Below are 20112 nucleotides of genomic sequence, written 5' to 3'. Positions count from 1 at the left end.
AATATAGTAAAGAAAAAATGTCCAGGCCTCTAGCGAAAAAGATACCATAAATTTGTATCCAAAACATGAAAAAAGAGTCACATAAACCAAGTGCCAGAGTGAATGTAGAAGTGCCAACTGTATTTTAAATAATTTATAAATTTAATACTATCATTACATTAAAAATTCAGTTTGAATATCCTAGAACTTGAGAACTAATCATATCAACCTAAAAAAGTTTGATTTCATCATACTATCAGAGAAAATTATGAAAAATTAATGACAAAAATTAAATAATTATTTTATGTAAGATGAAAACACACTACAAAGGTGTAGCAATTAGACTTATTACACAAACATGGAAGTATGGATGTAGACAATTGTATCAGTGAAATAATAAATGGCCAAGGTATATAAAAGAGTGACTTTTAAAATGTGTGTGAAAATTATAAATATCAACATATAATGATTGATTATCCATTAAGAAAAATCCAATTTATATTATATAGAAAAATATACAAATTAATTCCCTTTGGGATTAAATAGATATAGGTTAGAGACACAATTTTTACATGATCAGATATGAAAGGATAATTTTATGGAATTGGATGGGAAAAATTTCCTAAGATACTCAATAAATTGACTGAAAAGTGAAAGACTGACAGACACGACCACATAAATATTAAACTTTCTGAAAAATTTTCATGAAGAGAAATAAGAACAAGCAACAATAACAAACAACAGACTAGGGATAAATATTTATAACATGCAATAGATGTATGAAACATAGGAAAACAAACCCTATGAAAAATAAATGGGCAAAAGATATAGGCAGGTAATATATGCAATGAAAGAGTGAGAAGTGGCCAAAATAAAAAGATGTTCAATCCCTATACAGAAAACATAAAAAAAAAAAGATCAACCTCAATAGCAATGCAAATTCAAAGCAAAAAAGAAAATGTAATGTACTGTTTTCCCCATCATTTTGGGAATAACTTTTAATCCAGTTCTGGCAAGATTTAAAACTAGAGGGAATGTAAATTGGTTTAACATTTTTAAATGGCAATTTGGCAATATCTAGCAATACTTGAAATTTGCATATTCTTTGTTTCAACAATTCCTCTGATCTTGAACACACAGTCACACATATGTAAAAAGAGGGTAATTGCAACACTTTCATAATTGTTCAAAATTGAATAGAATTTTGCATAAATTATTGTGCCTAAGTATTATAGCAGACACAGTATCTGACACAAAATAGATTTTGTGTTAGCATTTACTATAATTAGAGCAGTCATTGTGGGTATCTGTGTTGAATAGTTTCCATTTCTTCTCCAGACCTCTACTCTCTACCTCTCTCCATCTTATCTGGGCCTGGGGAGCTAAATGCTGTGGTCTACAACCATAGACCTTTGACCTTTGCTTCTGTTTGAGTCCCACTGGCAAGTAATTCCATGGACAAATTAGCATAAAGCTGGATGTTTATTACACTGGCTCCTCCATGCCAGCTCACTGTGGGTTAGTGCTTCTCTCCCAGAAAGGCCACAGTTTTGCTCAGGTCCCCTCTCCAGTTTCTGGTAGCTATTTCCAGTCCTTGCTTCTTCAGGCCTAGGGGTGATAAGAGCTCCCTGCTATTGTGAGGGACAGCAGTTCTGTGCTATCCCTGGTCTGTTTCCTTAAGCCCCACCCACAACTTTGTAAATAGTCTCTATAGTTAACTCTCTTCAAACTAGCATGTTTCAGTGCACCATTGATGACTGCCAGTGCCCTGACAGTATCCACAATGTTATTTTATTTTTTATTGCTGACTGCAATAGACTGAATGTTTGTGTCCTCCTTCTCCAAATTCAAATGTTGAAATCTTAACCCCCAAAGTGATATAGTATTAAGAGATGAGGCCTTTGAGAGATAATTAGGTCATGAGGGGAGAAATCTCATGAATGAGATGAGTGCCTTTGTAAAGGAGGCCTCAGAGAGCTAGCTTTCTCAATCACGTTTCACCATGTGAGAATAGAACAAGGAAACAGCCATATGCAACCCATGGAAGGGCTCTAGGCAGAATCCGGCCATGTTGACATCCTGATCTGCAACTTCCAGCCACTAGAACTGTGAGAAATAAATTTATGTTGTTTATAAGCCACTCAGTCTTTAGTACTCTCTTATAGCAGACCAGATGGACTAAGACACTAGCAGAGTTCTTTTTTTTTTTTTTCAGGCTTCTGCCTTCTTCCCCACAGCTTTTTCTTCAGAGAAGATACCCTTTTCCTTAACATAATGATCAGTCTTGATTACTCTGAGCTGAAAATGGTAATCTATTAACTGTGGGAGCAATCGGTTTAGGAGTGTTTAATGGGATATGAAGGGAGTTCTAAAGAGGGGCTTCTAGGAAAAACTCCATGAACTTAAAAAAAAAGAAGATATACAAGAAGGGACATTTTTCTGGTGTCAAGTCTGAGTGTGATGTCTGGCAGCCATGGGTAACCATTGCTGGAGCTCTGGAGCTGCCTTGTGGCACAGCAGGCAGAGGGAAAGAACCTGGGCTTTTGAGGGTGTGGGCGGCTGACCAATTTATTGATCTTAGGGGTGCCTTCATGTGTGTGTCCTCTTCTGTGAGACGCTGCATTTCTCATTACTTAACTCATTTTGAGTTGGCTCTCTCCTAGATGCAGCTAAAGGCATGCCCACTGACATGAATACTATTGTATTCTGGAAAGCACTAAAAATAGGTAAAATTGGCTTTTACTGAAAATTGCAATTTTTATTATATTGCAAATATTTCCAATGGTAATTGCTCACGAAATATGATGTGTATGCATATATATGTATATATGCTTTTCTCAACCTGACCTGGAATTGCCTTAAATGTATAAACCTACATTAGGAAAGGTAAACATTTAGGTCTTCTTCACTTTTCCACCACCTTGTTTTTCTACTGCCCATACTTACATGATATCCCTGGCTTCTGTAGAATTGCAAGAGGAGAGGAGGCACAGGACAGAAAAGGTTCTAATTTACCAGAAAAGTGTAGGCTGGCATGGAGGAACCTTTTGTGTATCACATTGACAAATGTTGCATTTTCTTATGGGGTTTATTTACATGTTTCTTGGGGAATTTCCCCTGGTGAGGGACTAAAGCTAAAGCTCCCCATAAAGGCAATGCCTCCTTTGCCTTATTATTTATCGATTTCCACTGAATTTCTGCATTTCATCCCTCTGTAGGAGTCACCTCGTCATGTGTGAAGTATACTCAGAAGGAATTCATTAAAGATTATCCATGTCCTCCTTTCTTCGGCTGAGTAAACATTTGGAAAATACACATTTTTTTTTCTCACGCCTTGCGTGCAGCAAACCTCTATCTCTCTGTGATCTTTTTCCCTCTCTCAAGCAATTCTAGCTAGGATTCAGATTTTGAAATTTCAAGCCTCTATCAGTCCATATTTTCAAACTCCAAAAGATGAAGGCCAAGTTGTATAAGTGCTTATCTCAAGTTCTGCCTATTACTTATCTCCAAATATATGAAAGAATGCTAGGAATCCATTAGATTTCTAAAGGGATTGGAGCAAAAGAATTTATTTAGAGGGAAACTTGGTGTGCCATGCTTCCTATTCTCTTCTTTTGGGAAATGAGAGGGTATAACCTGGCACCTAAATCATGAAAAGTCAATTATTTAGCTAGATATAACCACCAATTTACAAATGGCCTAACAGTTTAACTTATAATGCACTGTTCATTGTCAAACCATTGTCACAGCTTTGAGACATTGGAGACTGAGTCTTCAGTTAAAATGTTAAGATCTAGAAAATTCCATCTTAACATCTTATTCCTAGTAATAGATATGCAAATGCATAGAAAAAAGACTGGGAGAATATACCAAAATGTTAAATAGGTTAATTTTAGGGAAGAGAAGCATATAGGATGGGGAGTAGGCCAAAGTAGCAGGGATTTAATATTTACACTATACACTTTCCTTTCATTCAGATTTTAAAAATGTGTATTTATGTATCATTTGTGTACCTGAAAACAACAACAAATTAAAACGAAAACAACAAAAAAGAGGTGAGAACAACTAGACTCTAGAAAGCAAAACTATTGGAAAACTAATTAGGTCATCAGTTGTTCAATGGTAGAATTTTGCCTTTTTGTATCAATACTCCTTGTACTTATGATCTTGATACATGGGGAGTTGAATAAATAATGTGCCAAATGTAGAAACAGAAGTGAAAAGGACATACTTGGAATTCCTAATCAGAGATTTAGGGTATATCGTGTTTAGACATGTTGAAGGCAACTGTCAAACACCAGCTATACAGAGAACAAGGGCTCACCTCACCCCATTCACCTCAGGTATTTACCAAGAGGGGGGACATATGTCCTTTCTCCCCAACTTTATGAGATTCATGTGGAATGAAGCTTGCCTCTCTTGAGAAATGAAAATGAACACCTAAACCTTGTTCCTTTTGGCACATTTAATATAGTTTTGTGGCAGCCTACATATGTAATAAAACATTTTATCTGGGCACTCCTGTAGTAAAAGGAAAAATCTAAATCCCAGGGGCTGCACAGGGAGATTCAATTATAGCAGCATTAACAAAAAGACCTTGTGCTGTTTCAAATAACACAATATATACTGAAGACATTAATTATACAAGGAGGTTTCATTTATAAAAATATTACTGTATATAAAAATATAACCCTGTCATAAATGTAGAGCATATTCAACTAATCTACTAATCACCCAAAATGCTAAACATCTTATTAACTATATTTTTATTTGACTTCTTAGAATTTAGCAGGAATATTTTCAAAATCTATTATTAGAAAAGAAGACCAGAAATTATTTTGCGTTGTTATAAAGCAAGCCGAAATATTCAAAATCATTCTTCTGGAAGCTTATTTGAATAACAATCATTGTAGCAATCTAAATGTTTAAAGGCAAGGCTAAGGATTACAATTGCTATGGATTAGAGAAAACAATCATCTTTTACTATGTGTATCTCTTGATCATAGTTTCTCCCCATAGTCCATTTCTCTACTCTCCCCTCCCCAAGTTTAAGGACTGAATGAAAAGGGAATAGTGGTTTGTGCATCCTAAAGGACCATAAGCATGACAAGGACTGTGGAATAAATGCAAGAGGAAGCAGTCTTCATTCTTTGCTGTGATGGAGGATGGGAGAAAGACAGACCATGAGCTAATTGGCCTCGGAATTTTCGCACCAGCTGTTGGAACCCTTTTTGTGATCATTGCTACAGGGTCACTGACTGTGTGGGACTCTGCTATAGAAACCAACATACAAGTACGAAAAGGCCTGAACAGTGAATAGCTGTTAATTAGACAGTGCTGAATGAGCTGAGCAGTGAAAATGTGGGACGGCCATACCTTGAGGAGAAATTTGGCCAATGTAATAGCCTACATATTAGTGACAGCAAAGGGTGTCTGCAAAGGATGATTTTCTGAAGGTTGAGACTTTATTCTTGCCTCAAAGTTCCTTACACAGCAGAGGGGTTTATCATTCACCTATCACTGGCACAAAAATAACAAAGGCTTTGAGACTTTCCACTGAACTTTGCAGGTGTTTGCAAAGCATTTATGTGGCTTTTAAAGGTAAATTGTGTTCCATCAGATTTACATAAACACTGTTAGGATGAATACAGCTTCTCAGCCATTTTTCTCCTTTTAATGTCTCTGAGTTTACAAACATTACCTCTGAAATGTAAATGTAACTTCCTTGTTCTCTCACTGTGGTACAGACTCTCAACGCTAATATTGATACAGAATAGAATTACCCTGCAATGCAGTTGAGGTCCTGTATTTGATATCAAACAATAAAGAATCCTTTGTGTGCTAAAAATTTTGACACATAAGTCTGAGAGGTATAGGGAACAATGCAAACACATTTATTGCATACAATCCTCAGACATTTTGGCATTTTAAATAGGATTTTCAGACATAACATCTTACATAACCACACAGAAACTGTTTCATTTCTAGTCTTTTATCATCAGCAAGAAACTAGAAAATAGTGCTTCCTAAGCTAAAGAAAAATTTGCTGGTGATTATGCTTCTTATAGCTGAGCTCCTTATAGGTGATTTTTCCCACTTTTAAAGAGAGTGGTAGTAACTATCTCATATTTTAACAGAAGAAATAGAAGGAAATTGATACATTTGCAGCACATTGCATTGTATTGGGTCTGGAAAGAGATTCCTCAATCTTTAGAGATTTTGTTTACAAAGATAGTTTGTATACACTTGGCAATAGTTTCAGTGGCTCTAGAGTTTACAAGCCTTCAAAATATATGAGATTTATAATGCTCCACATATATAGTGATGTAACTGCTCTAGCAGGAATCTTTTCCTTTCTCCCTGCTCCTAATTTATTAATAAATTAAAGGCCAATGGATATTTTTAAATGGGTGAAGCTCTAACTATATTACAAAATTTAATGCTCAGAGGACTAAGATTTTGCAAATGAAGTTTGGATGGCCACAAAGAGCAAAGCATTGCTTTCTTAAAAAATCCAGACATCCAAGAATTTCTAAACATCTTACAGAAAACAGAGATTGGGAATCTATAAACTTTTGTGTTTCCAAATGTAGAAAAATTATATTTGAAAACCCTTACTTTAGCTCAAATGGAAACCTAGCCTAAATTTGGAACTCAACATGGATATTAGAAAAAAAAAAACAACACACATTCGAATTTGATTAATGAAGGACAGTACTCAGGAATTTTAAACAGAAATGCACATGGAAATTATTTAATATTTTAATTAGGATGCAGTCAAAGCTTGATGATAATGATGATAATAACAAGATTGACCACTGTTGTAAAATACCAAGGGCTTGTTATGCTCCAGTACTGTTGGATGCTTTATGTACATCTTATTTCTGCCCAAGCCAATTTTATGAGGCAGATACTTATGCTCTCAATTTACAGATAAAGTGACAATTCTAAGGTCATATTACCAGTAATAAGTAAAGCTAAAATTCTTTTTTTTTCTTTTTTTTCTCCATGCATTTCAATAGATATAGGGAGTACAAATGGTTTTTATTACACAGATAAATTGCATAGTGATGAAATCAGGAATTTTAGTGTACCCACCACCTGAATACTTTACATTCTGCCAAATAGGTAATTTTTCATTCTGCAATTCCCTTGTATCCTCCCCCTTCTGAGTTCTCAATGTCAATTATACCACTCTGTATGAGAATGCATACCCATTGATTAGCTCCCGCCTCTAAGTGAGAATATGTAGTATTTATTTTTTCATTTCTGAGATATTTCACTCAGAATAATGACCTCAAGCTCCATACAAGTTGATGCAAAAGACATTATTTTATTCTTTTTTGAGGGCCCAATAGTATTCCATGGTGTGTATGTGTGCATTTTCTTTATCTACTCATCAGTTAGTTGATGGGCCCTTAGGTTGATTCCATATCTTTGCAATTGTGAATTGTGTTGTGATAAAAATATGAGTGCAGGTGTCTTTTATAGATACACAATAGTGGGGTTGCTGGACATAATGGTAGGTCTACTTTTAGTTCTTTGAGGAATTTCCTACTGTTTTCCATAGAGGTTATGCTACTTTACATTCCCACCAACAGTGTATAAGCACTCCATTTTCACTATATCCATGCCAACATCTGTTGTCTTTTGACTTTTTAATATTGGCCATTCTGAAAGGGATACTGCAGTGTCTCATTGTGTCTTTAATTTCCATTTCCTTGATGATTAGTGATGTTGAAAATTTCTTCACATGTTTTTGGCTCTTTGTATATCTTTTTTGAAAAATGTCTGTTCATATCTTTTGTCCACTTTTTAATGGAATTATTTGGTTTTTTTTCTTGCTGATTTGCTTGAATTCTTGTAGATTCTAGATATTAGTCATTTGTCAGATGTATAGCTTGTGAATATTTTCTCCCATTCTATAGATTATCTATTTGTTCTGTTGATTATTTCTTTTATTGTACAGAAGGTATTTAGTTTAATTAAGTTCCATTTATTTATTTTTGTTTGTGTTACACTTGCTTTTAGGGTCCTAGTAATAAATTCTTTGCTTAGGCCAATCTCCAGAAGAGCTTTTCTTAGGTTTTCTTGCAGAATTTTTATGGTTTCAACTCTTACATGTAAGTCTTTAATCCATCACGAGTTAATTCCTGTATAAGGTGAGAAAAAAGGATCCAGTTTCATTCTTCTGCATGTGGCTATCCAATTTTCCCAGCGCCATTTATCAAATAGGCTGTCCTTTCCCCAACATATGTTTTTCTCTGCTTTGTCAAAGATCAGTTGATTGTAGTTATATATGGCTTTTTGTCTGGGTTCTCTCTTCTGTTGCACTGATTTATGTGTCTACTATTATATGAGTACCATGGTTACCATAGCCTTGTAGTATAATTGTAAGCCGAGTGATGTGATGCCTCTAGATTTGTTCTTTTTGATTACAATTGTTTTGGCTATTTGGGATCTTTTTTTATTTCATTCCAAATTTAGTATTGCTTTTTTCTAATTCTGTGAAAACTAATGTTGGTATTTTGATGGGAATCACACAAAATCTGTAAATCACTTTGGACAGTATGAACATTTTAATAATATTGATTCTAATCCATAACTATGGGATATCTTTACATTTGTTTGTGTCATCTATGATTTATCTCATTAGTGTTTTGTAGTTTTCTTTGTAAAGACCTTTCACCTCCTTGGTTAGGTATTTTATTTATTTTTCAGCTATTGTGAGTTGCATTGAGTTCTTGATTTGATTCTCTGCTTGACTGTTATTAGTACATAGAAAAGCTACTGAATTGTGCACATGAATTTTGTAACCTGAGACTTTGCTGAATTTATCAATTCCAGTACTCTTTTGGAGGACTTTCTAGAATTTCTAAATATAAGATCATGTCATATGCAAACAGGGATTGTTTGATCTTTTCTTTTAAAATTTGGATGCCCTTTATATCTTTCTATTGCTCAATTGCTCTGGCTAGGATTTCTGGTACTATGTTGAATAGAAATGGTGAAAGCAGTCAACCTTTTCTTGTTCCAGTTCTTAGGGCTTTCACCTTTTCCCCATTCAGTATGATATTATCTGTGGTTTGTCATAAATGGCTTTTATTATTTTGAGGTATGTTTCTTCTGTGCCTAATTTGTTTAGGGTTTTTATCATGAAGGGGTGCTGGATTTTATTACATGCTTTTTCTGCATCTATTGAGATGATCATATGGCTTTGTTTTTAATTCTGTTTATGTAGTGAATCACATTTATTGATTTGCATATGTTGAACCATCCTTGCTTCCCTGGGATGAAACCCACTTGATCATGGTGAAATACCTTTTTGATATACTTTTGGATTCAGTTTGAATAGAAATGACACAAAATTCAGCACCCTTTTATGATAAGAATGCTTAACAAAATAGGCATAGATGGGATTTACCCTAAAATGATAAAATCCATACATGACAAACCCACAACCAACCTCATATTGAATGGGGAAAAATTTAAAGCACTGCTTAGAAGTGGAACCAGACAACATTGCCCTCTCTCACCTTTCTATTTAACATACTTCTGGAAATCCTAGCCAGAGAAATCAGACAAGAGAAAGAAAACAAGGGCGTCCAAAAGGGGGCAGAACAGGCCAAACTGTTGCTCTTTGCTGATGAAATGATCTTATATCTAGAAAACCCCAACAATTCTGCCATGTGACTACTGGAAATGATAAACAAATTCAGCAAAGTCTCAGGTTACAAAATCAATATACAGAAATCAGTAGCATTTCTAAACACCAACAACATTCAAACTGAGGACAAAATCAAAGACTCAATACCCTTCACAATAGCAACAACAACAAAAAATACTTAGGAATATGTTTAACTAAGGAGGTAAAAGACCTCTACAGGGAGTACTACGTAACACTGAAGATGGAAATAGCAGAGGATATAAACAGGTAAAAAAAAAACCCATACCATGCTCATGTAGAATCAACATTATTAAAATGTCTATATACCCAGAGTGATCTACAGATTCAATACAATCCCTATTAAAATATCAATAATTTTCACAGATCTAGAAAAAATAATTCTATGCTTTTTATGGAACCAGAGAAGACCCCGTATAGCAAAAACAATTTTAAGCAAAGAGAACAAATTGGAAGGCATCAATTTACCAGACTTCAAGCTATACTACAAAGCTATAGTAACTAAAACAGCAGTGTACTGGCAAAAAAAACCACAGACATAGATCAATGGAATAGAACTGAGAACCCAGATATAAAAGCATTCTCATATAGCCATCTGATCTTTGACAAAGCAGACAAAAACCTATACTAGGGAAAAAATCCTTATTCAATAAATGGTGCTGGGAAAACTGGAGTAGAAGACTAAAGCAGGATCCATACCTTCCACCTCTCACAAAAATCAACTCACGGTGGATAATAGACTTAAACCTAAGGCATGAAACTATAAAAATTCTAGAAGATAATGTTGGGAAAACTCTTATAGATATTGGCCTAGGCAAAGAATTTATGAAGAGGACCCCAAAGGCAATCAAAGCAACAACAAAAATAAATAAATAGGACCTGATCATATTAAAAGGCTTCTGCACAGCCAAAGAAACTATCACGATTGCAAATAGATGACCTACAGAATAAGAGAAAATATTCACATATTGCACATCTGATAAAGGGCTGATAACTAGAATCTATATAGAACTCAGGAAAATCAGCAAGAAAAGATCAAACAAAAAAATCAATAACTGGGCAAAGGATATGAACAGAAACTTTTCAAAAGAAGATAGACTAATGGCCAAATAAACATGAAAAAATGCTCATCTCTAATCATCAGAGAAGTGCAAATCAAAACCACAATGACTTATTACTTAACTCCAGTGAGAATGGCCTTTATCAAAAAGTCCCAAAACAATAAATGTTGACATGGATGCAGACAGATAGGAACACTCATACACTGCTGCTGGGACTGCAAACTAGTACAACTTCTGAGGAAAGTAACATGGAGATACCTCAAAGAGCTACAAGTAGAACTACCATTTGACCCAGCAATCCCATTACTGGACATCTGCTCAAAGGAACAAAAGACATTCAATTAAATAGACATCTGCATTAGAATGTTTATGGCAGCATAATTCACAATTGCAAAGATGTGGAAACAACTCAGGTGCCCATCAATATATGAGTGGATTAAGAAAATGTGGAATATGTATACCATGGAGTTCTACTCAGCCACAAAAAACAATGGTGATATAGCACCTCTTGTATTGTCCTAGATAGTGCTAGAGCCATTCTACTAAGTGAAATATCATAAGAATGTAAAAAAAATACCACATGTACTCACCATCATATTCGTATTAACTGATCAACACTTATGTGCACATACGATAGTAACATTCACTGGGTGTTGGGCAGGTGGGAGGGGGAGGAGGGTATTTGTATATTCACACCTAATGCATGCAATGTGCACTGTTTGGGGATGGACATGCTTGAAGCTCTGACTCGGCTAGGGCAAAAGCAATATGTGTAACCCAAACATTTGTATCCCTGTAATATGCTGAAATAAAAAATAAAAAAAGAAATGACACAAACAGAAAGGCAAAATGGGAGAAATTGTCAACATATATGGCAAAGAGTTATCAAAAATTGATAGAGAAACTATCAAAAATGTTCTTAAAGATTCCACACATGACCCCAAATAAAAATTTACAAATAAAATAAGCAGACAATTTAGACAAAAAAGAACAACAAGTGGGCAATAGACATTTAAAATTACTTGAACTAACTACCACGCAAAGGAAGACAATGATGTTGATTTGTCTGCTGAAGTGGAAAATATTGAAAGATGTGGGGTTCTCTAGAGTCTGCAATATCTCATTATTTGCCTGTTTACTTTCAACTCCATTTCTTGCTCTTCTCTACTTTGCTCTTCATTGTAGGAGGCCTGGCTCTTCCAGACTACATTCCTTGTATACAAATGTCAATTGCCTTCCAGCTGAGTTTGACAAAGGAACGAATTGGTAAGAGACAATAAATAGGTTGGACAGAAGGAACAGTCAGGTTATTTCTTCCCTGCCTCTCTGTTTAGGGTACTGGCTTTGGCCCAGCAACACTGTTTCCTTGGTTCTAATTCTACCTGATAATCCAGCTTCCTGGTTCTGGGGACACCTCCTTCCAGTGTCCCTCCACCAGTGTCATACACAGTGCAAAGCAATGGAACAGTGGGTGTAGGCAATAAGGGGGTACATTGTCTGAAGAAAATTTAAAAGTCATGTTGAATCCAACTAACCGTCAGTCTATTTTTTTTATTATTATTATTATCATGTGCTAGCAATGTTAGTGACATAAAATTCTCCTCACACCAAGGCTACCACACCCCACGTATCCACCCTGATCCCCACTTTAGTGTGCCACAGGTTCAGTCCTCAGAGTGATGGGAGCAGCTTCTTGTTACTAATCGCAGGGTCACCTCCTCATCACTGGTTTGGTTTCCCAGTTCTTCTGTCATCTGTGTCACAAACTTCCTATTTTAAATTCAGAGGTTACTGTTTTCCTGTTGGATCCTTGACAGATACAGCCAGTATATGCAGAAACTGGCATTCCCATTTGGTGTTGGTGTTAGTGAAATAGGTATAGCTCTTTAGATGGAAATTTAATAATATTTATGCAATTTTAAATGTACACATTTACTCATTGTGGACATGAGAGTGAGAGGCAGAGGAGCTTATGTTTTCTAGCTTAAATGCTTTTGTATTAGTTACTTTAATTACTTTATAAGTAAAATTTACAATTTGAAAAGAAAAAAACTTTCATACTTTATACTGCATACATATACTGCATGCTGTCGGGCTGAGGGAGTCAGTATGCATCTCTGCTTGCTGGAGTGTGTCTAGATAGTAGAAATTTTTTTAAAAAATTAAATCTTAGGTAAAGACAAGCATGACAGGAACAAATCACAGAGAAGTAGAGGGAGGGAAATAATCAATGGTGAAGGATGGACCTACTGCTAGGAGGCAATTAATTTCCAAGCAAAAGACATAATGAACTGGGGTGTTACAAGATATGTTATGAAACCTGCTGTGAAGGAATAGAAAATAAGTAAGCGTGTTAGCTCAGAAGGAAGTATTCTGGTTTTCTCAAAAGTGTAAGAGTTAAGCAGGCTTTCAGGAATCGCTTTTACCAGGTTCTGGGAAGTCAATGAAGTGGGAGCCATGTGTGTTATTGTAGAACTGTGATGAGTAATTCACAGCCAGAGAAAGCATGCAGCAGAACAGCATTTCTCAGAGACAGGGTCACAGGTACATGGGCAATGCAGTTATTGCAAGGGTCCTACACAGGCAGCATGTTTTGGTTTTGAACTTACAAGTAGTATGTCTGATACTTTACTACGATGGACACCATATTAATGTATCTGAAATCCGACAGACCAGAGTTTGAATCCATGACCTCCCTCAAACTCGCTGACTTTCTAGTTTTTCATCTACAAGATGCAGATAGCAATCCTTACATCATATACTTATCGTATGACGTGAGTAAGCACTTATTACAATTGCCCAATTCTCTTCCATTATTCAAATACTCATTTTTTTGATGAATAATTCATCAAAACTGATTTATATTCAAACTTGCTTTGTTGTCATTATGAAATATTCTCAATCAACTGCTGGTGAAAGTATGACTATTATTATATTGGGTCCCACAAAATTTTTTTTTATACAGCTCAGACAGATTAGAACCAACTCAATGTAAATATTATGAATATATGAAGTGATGACACTAAACTTTTACTTAGGAGATCCCCATTTAACAATAAATAGAAGTCGTCATTTTAAATAAAATCAGTATGAATGGAGAAAAATCTCCACAAAATAACAATTTGGTGACAGTAAAATGTCAGTTATCTGACTGACAGATAATATGTGGGCTTTTTAACCAAGTTCTATGATATGAAAGGCAATTAGCAGTTTCACATGATAATTATTATATTTTTTATACTAAATAAAACACAAAGCACTTATTATGTGCCAAGTGCTATTCTAAGCATCTCACATAAATTAACTCATTTCATCCTTACAAAAACTTCATGGCATAAATATTATTATTATTATTATTATTGTTCCCATTGTACAGATGAGGAAATCCTTTTTAGGATAGGTATTCAAAGAATACATAGAGGTACAGTACTGTTAGACTAAAAGAATATAGCAAAACTACAAGGCATGGTGGAATCTATTTTAAATGTTATATCTCTGTCATTAGTATTTGAATTCAAAAAGATGTTACTATAGCAACCCTATGATGGTATTTCTGGGCCTGTGTAAGTTTTTTCAAGTCTCTTTTTTTTATCAGAATAAGGAAGTTCCTATTAATTACTAGTTTGAGAGATATTTTAATAAATTTTTAAATAATTTTACTGCGTCTATTAATTACAAGGGTTTCCTCCCCCTATTCTATTATTATGATAAATTAGATTGATTTTAAAATGGTTTAACATTTGCACTCCTGGGATAAATCCCACTTGGTCATTATGCATTATCCTCTTTTATAAATACACATTGCTGTGTTGGATTTCCTAGTATGTTGCTACGGATGTTTGTGTCTATGTTTATGATAAATTAGACTGATTTTCCGATTGTCCATTTTAGACTTTTCTTCTCTTACCCAAAACAAACTTAAAACTAAAATATTCCTTCTCAACATGATTTTATCTGTATCATCCCAAATTTACTATACTCTGTTTTTATTATTACTCAGTTTGAAATATTTTCTATTTTCCTGTGTGATTTTTTCTTTAGACCAATAGATTATTTACTATTTAATTTTCAAATACTTGGTGGTTTTCTAAACCTCTTATTGTTATTTATTCCTAATAAAATACCATTGTGGGCTGGGTGCTGTGGCTCACGCCTGTAATCCTAACACTCTGGGAGGCTGAGGCCGGTGGGGTGGTTTGAGCTCAGAGCTCGAGACCAGCCTGAGTAAGAGTGAGACCCCATCTCTACTAAAAATAGAAAGAAATTAATTGGTCAACTAAAATATATATATAAAAAATTAACCGGGTATGGTGGCCCATGCCTGTAGTCCCAGCTACTTGGGAGGCTGAGGCAGGAAGATTGCTTGAGCCCAGGAGTTTGAGGTTGCTGTGAGCTAGGCTGACACCATGGCACTCTAGCCCAGGCAACAGAATGAGACTCTATCTCAAAAAAAAAAAAAAAAAATACCATTGTGATCTGAGTACATAAGTTATATAATTTTAATCACTGTAATGTAATTTATACTTATTTTATATTCCAACCGTTTGGTGAACATACCATGTATACCTGTAAAAATATATTTTCTGCAGTTTTTACACATGGTATTTTATAAATATCAATTAGAACAGGTGTTTGAGAATCGTCTTCTGATGCTCTATGTCTTTATTTATTTATTAATATATTTCACTTTAATTGTTCCATCAATTGCTGAAAGACATTAAAATCCCTTCCTGTGATTTAGAAGTTGCTATTTCTCCCTTTCATTTTGTCTGTTCTGATTCACATATTTTGAGGCTGTTATTAGAAATATAAACATTTACTATTATTATGTCTTCCTGATGAATTGATCCTCTTTTGTGGTTCTGAAATGGCCTTCTTTATCTTGGTAATTAATACTCTTTATCTTGAAGTTTATTTTATCTGATATTAACCATAGTCAAGCCAGCCTTCTTACACTTATTGTTTGCATGGTATATATTTTTCTATCTATTTACCTTCAGCTTATCCGCATATCTGTATTTAAAGTGTGCCATTTACAGACAACAAACAGGTACATTTTATTTTTTTATCCATTCTCATAATCTTTGACTTTCAATTGAAGTGTTTAGTCCATTAACATTTAACATAATTATTGTTATGGTTGATTTATGTGAAAAAATTATTTGTTTTCTGGTTGATCTCACTGATTTTTTTTACCTATGCTGCATTTTCTATGTTTTTTAAAATAAATTAGAAATCCTTTTTACCTTTTTTAGCACTTTAATAATTCTTCTTGGGATTTTTTTATTGGTTGTTATAAAGATTAAAATATATACCCTTAATTTTTTACCACAGCCTGCCTAGAGTTAATATTTTATCACTTTACATAAATGCAGAAACCATTCAGCCTAGACCCATATAATATTCACTTGCCCTCCTTTACCTTACTGCTTGTATTTATTTTATACCTTCATATACTATAAAATCTAAAAGATAGTATTAATAATTTTATTTCATACAACCATATTAATTTTAAAGAAACTATAATAGGAGCAAATATATATATTTTTTGCCAACCTGTTTACTATCTCTAATGTTCTTTATTTATTTCTGAATATCTGAGTTTCCTCTGCAATCATTTTTCTTTAGCCTAAAGAATTTCTTTTAGCATTTATTCCCTTATGAGCCTGGTGGAAGCAAATTCCTTTTATTTTCCTTTATATGAAAAAAGCTTTATTTTACCTTAATATTTGGAGGATATTTTTACCAAATATAGAATTTTTTGTTGACCTTTTTTTTTTTGTTTTGTTTTCCTTTCAGTCCTTTAAAGAGGTATTCCATTGTCTTCCAATCTTCATGTTTTTTGTTGAGATGTCTGTGATGTTTTAGATTGTTTTTCTCCTATATATAAGATACAATTTTTCTCTGGGTACTTTCAAGATTTTACAATGTTTTCTCTTTATTTTAGTTTCTAGCAGTTTGATTCTTATGATCCTAGGGTGTGAATTTCTTCAAATTTATCCTGTTTGAGTTTCAATAGGAAACTTAAATCTACAGATTTTCTTAAATCTGCAAATTTATGTGTTTCTCCAAATTTAAACTGTTTCCTGCCACTGTTTCTTCAGATATCTTGTCTTCCCTATTCTCTCTTCTCCCATTTTGAGACAGGAAACTGTTTGATATGAGCCCACAGGTTCTTGCTTGAAGCTTCATGTATCACTTTAATCCCTTGTTTTTCTCTTTTGATTACATGATTTTTATATGTCTGCCTTCAATTTTACTTTTTATTCTATTATATCCCTTGTGCTATCAAGCTCAGCTAATGAATTTCTCATTCTAGATGTTGTGTTTTTCAGTTCCAAAATTTACTTTACAGATTGTATTTGTGTCTGTTTTCTGTTTTCTATTTATTTTATGGTATGTCCTACCTTTTATTTCATTATGGACAGTTTTGCTTTTCCTGACCACTAAGCATACCTCTATCAGCTTCTCAGGTAATTTCAAAATCCAGTTCATCTCGAAGTTGAAATATATTTATTGCTCATTCTCTTCAGATTGAATCATATATTCTTGCTTTTCATATGCTGAAGATGTTAATTGGCTCCTAGACATTTTGTATATTATGTTGTATAGACTCGGATTTCTTAATATTGCCCCAAACAATATACATATTTTTTGTTTTATTAGACAATTAGCTTACTTAGACTGAAACATACAGTGATGTGTGGCAGTTCAGATCTCAGCTGAGTGCTTTCAGCTTTCCCACCCAGGTTCAGAGGTCAGCAGTAAACCTAGGCTGTCTATACACAGATGTTTTCTCTTCCTTGGTGCTCTCTTTTCTGGGATTATCCTACTGATCTCCAGTAGATTTTAATTGTCCTGACGTATTCCTTCCCTGGACCTCTCAAGCAAGACAGATGATGGGTTCTTTGTTCAGAGTTTAGCTTCTCTGATGCTGCAATCACAGCCATAACTATGGCCATCCCCAAGGGAACAAAACTGGATCTGGACAACTAGTTTCATACCACTTTTCTTGCTCCAAGTTTTGACTTTTAATATTTGACTATCTTAAAAAAAAAAAAAAAAAAAAAAAAAAAATTCCAGAGCCCTCTGGTGGTTGTTTTATGTATTTTGCTAAGAGTTTATCCCTTATTTTCATGAGGATCGGGCCAGTTTATAACTGATATTTGAAAGAAGATCCTCTACTCACTCCTTCATATTGGAAGCAGGACTCCCTCTTCTACCTATTTTAACAAAGGTTTGTGGTGAGAGAAAATAAAGCTAGGGAGAGACCATGTGGCATTAATCTACTAGATGCCATGTTTCCTTAGTAGAGGCTGGGATATCAGTGTCTACTAAGTGCAACGCCTGCAAACGATTCTATCTGTCCACCAAGAAAAGCATCACTTGATTTACATGTTAAAGTATAATTTTATTGCTCATATTGTTTCTTCATGGAAATGCAGGAAATATTGCCAGCTTTGCAGTGTTCTCAGGCCACGTTTGAAAATTAGAAAATGGATCTTACTATATGTAATTGCTCTTGAGAAAGATCAATAAATAACCCAAACCTTACTTTTTACATTGTAATACAATTCTGATCCTGCAAAAACAAACATAAAATCAGCCATCATTTTAAAATCACAAAACTAGTTAAATGATTTGGTTAGTTAGTACTTGTTTATCACTTGAAACTTTTATTCACCTATTGCAAAGGAACTTTTCTTCTTTCTTGTCAGGGAATTTCTTTTAATTAAATATTAATCTGCTGTGTTGCCAGACTTTTATGCTCCCGTACATTTTTGTTTCCATGCTGAATCACGGTGTCATCTTTTAAAGATATTTTAAGCACCAATTAAGCATAACAAATGAGATACTGATAACGCACATAACTCAATTGAGGTGAAGACAATAGAACAACTGTGATTAATGTTAGGCTTGCTGAGGCAAAGAGAACTACATCATGGCTGTTGCCAGGCCAGCCATCAACTTGAAAGATTCTCTCAAATTCAGAGATCTCAAAATGTGAAAAATGTGTGTTTTTTAGTTTGCTAAATATTTATTCTTTCTAACCAAGAAAATAAATATGCTTATTGCTTGAAAAAGGAGCCATTCCTCTAGATAAATATCTTAGTATGTGGCATTTTTGTTTGCTCAATCCTTACCAAAGCATTTTGGTAAGTTTTCATATGTTAAAATAATTCAATCATTAGAGATTATTGTCATAGACTATCTTATTTTAAAAAGTAATATCCAAGATCAGAGGTGTGGCTAACTTTTCAGACTAAGAGTAAATTGTGTGCCTCCTCCCTATACTCCTTATATAGTGTATGTTTTAATATAGAGAGAGTTTTTGATGTTTGTTCAAAGAACTACATAGCAAAAGTCTGAACCTTACCTCCCCATGTGCCAAGATTTGCCTGTCTCATAAAATGAAAAGAACAATTGGGAGAAAGGTCAGCTCTGAGGATCCTTTTAATAAATGAAACAATGTGATAGTATTTCCTAAGGAGGGCTCTCAGTTCCAAATAAGCAATCCTGATGAGACACACACACATGGAGCAAACACCCACAGAATGAGATATTTTGAAGGAGGATTTTCATTAGCTATGTATATTGCACTGTTTCACCTAATTTGTAGGCATCTGATCTTCCCCCTCATGACCTCATCTCCCATCCATCTTTGTCTCAAACCTTTTCCTTCCCCAGCTCCTTGCAAGTCTGCACTCTTATGCTGTTTGTCACCTGTATGTCTTCTTCATGCAGCTGTCCCTGGTTCATGAACTAACTTTCCTTTTCCTTTTTACTTAACTAAACTCTTTTTCATGCTTTAAAAATCAGGGCATCATCTACTCTAGGAAGGTTCCCCTGATCTTAGTATGTTTGATTCTAATTCAAATTCTAGTTAAGAGTTGGAGGTTTTGGTTTTTGTTTTTCCTTAACTTTTCAGGCCAACATAGACATGGAGTTTTCTGGTTCTGTATTAGTCAGCTCGGCTGCCATAACAAAATACCACGGACTGAGTGGCTTAAACATTAGAAATTTATTTCCTCACAGTTCTAGAGGTTGGGATGCCCAAGATCAAAGGGCCAGCTGATTTGGCTCCTGATGAGGACCCCAGCTTCCTGCAGACAGCCACCTTCTCTTGTCCTCTGATATGGCGGAGTGGAGGGAGAGATTGATGTCTTTTCTTATAAGGACATTGATACTATTTGATCAGGACCCTACCCTTATTACCTCATTTAACCTTAATGACATCTATAGAAACCCTATCTTCAAACACAGACATACGGGGGGATTAGGACTTCAGCAAAGGATTTTTTTTTCTTTTTTTTTTATTTCATCATATTATGGGGGTACAAATACTGTTAAGGTTACATATATATTGCCCTTGCCATCACCCCCCTC

The sequence above is a fragment of the Microcebus murinus genome, chromosome 8 (genome assembly GCF_040939455.1).
Source record: "Microcebus murinus isolate Inina chromosome 8, M.murinus_Inina_mat1.0, whole genome shotgun sequence".
In the NCBI taxonomy this organism is placed as follows: Eukaryota; Metazoa; Chordata; class Mammalia; order Primates; family Cheirogaleidae; genus Microcebus; species Microcebus murinus.
Note: the sequence above shows the minus strand (reverse complement) of the source record.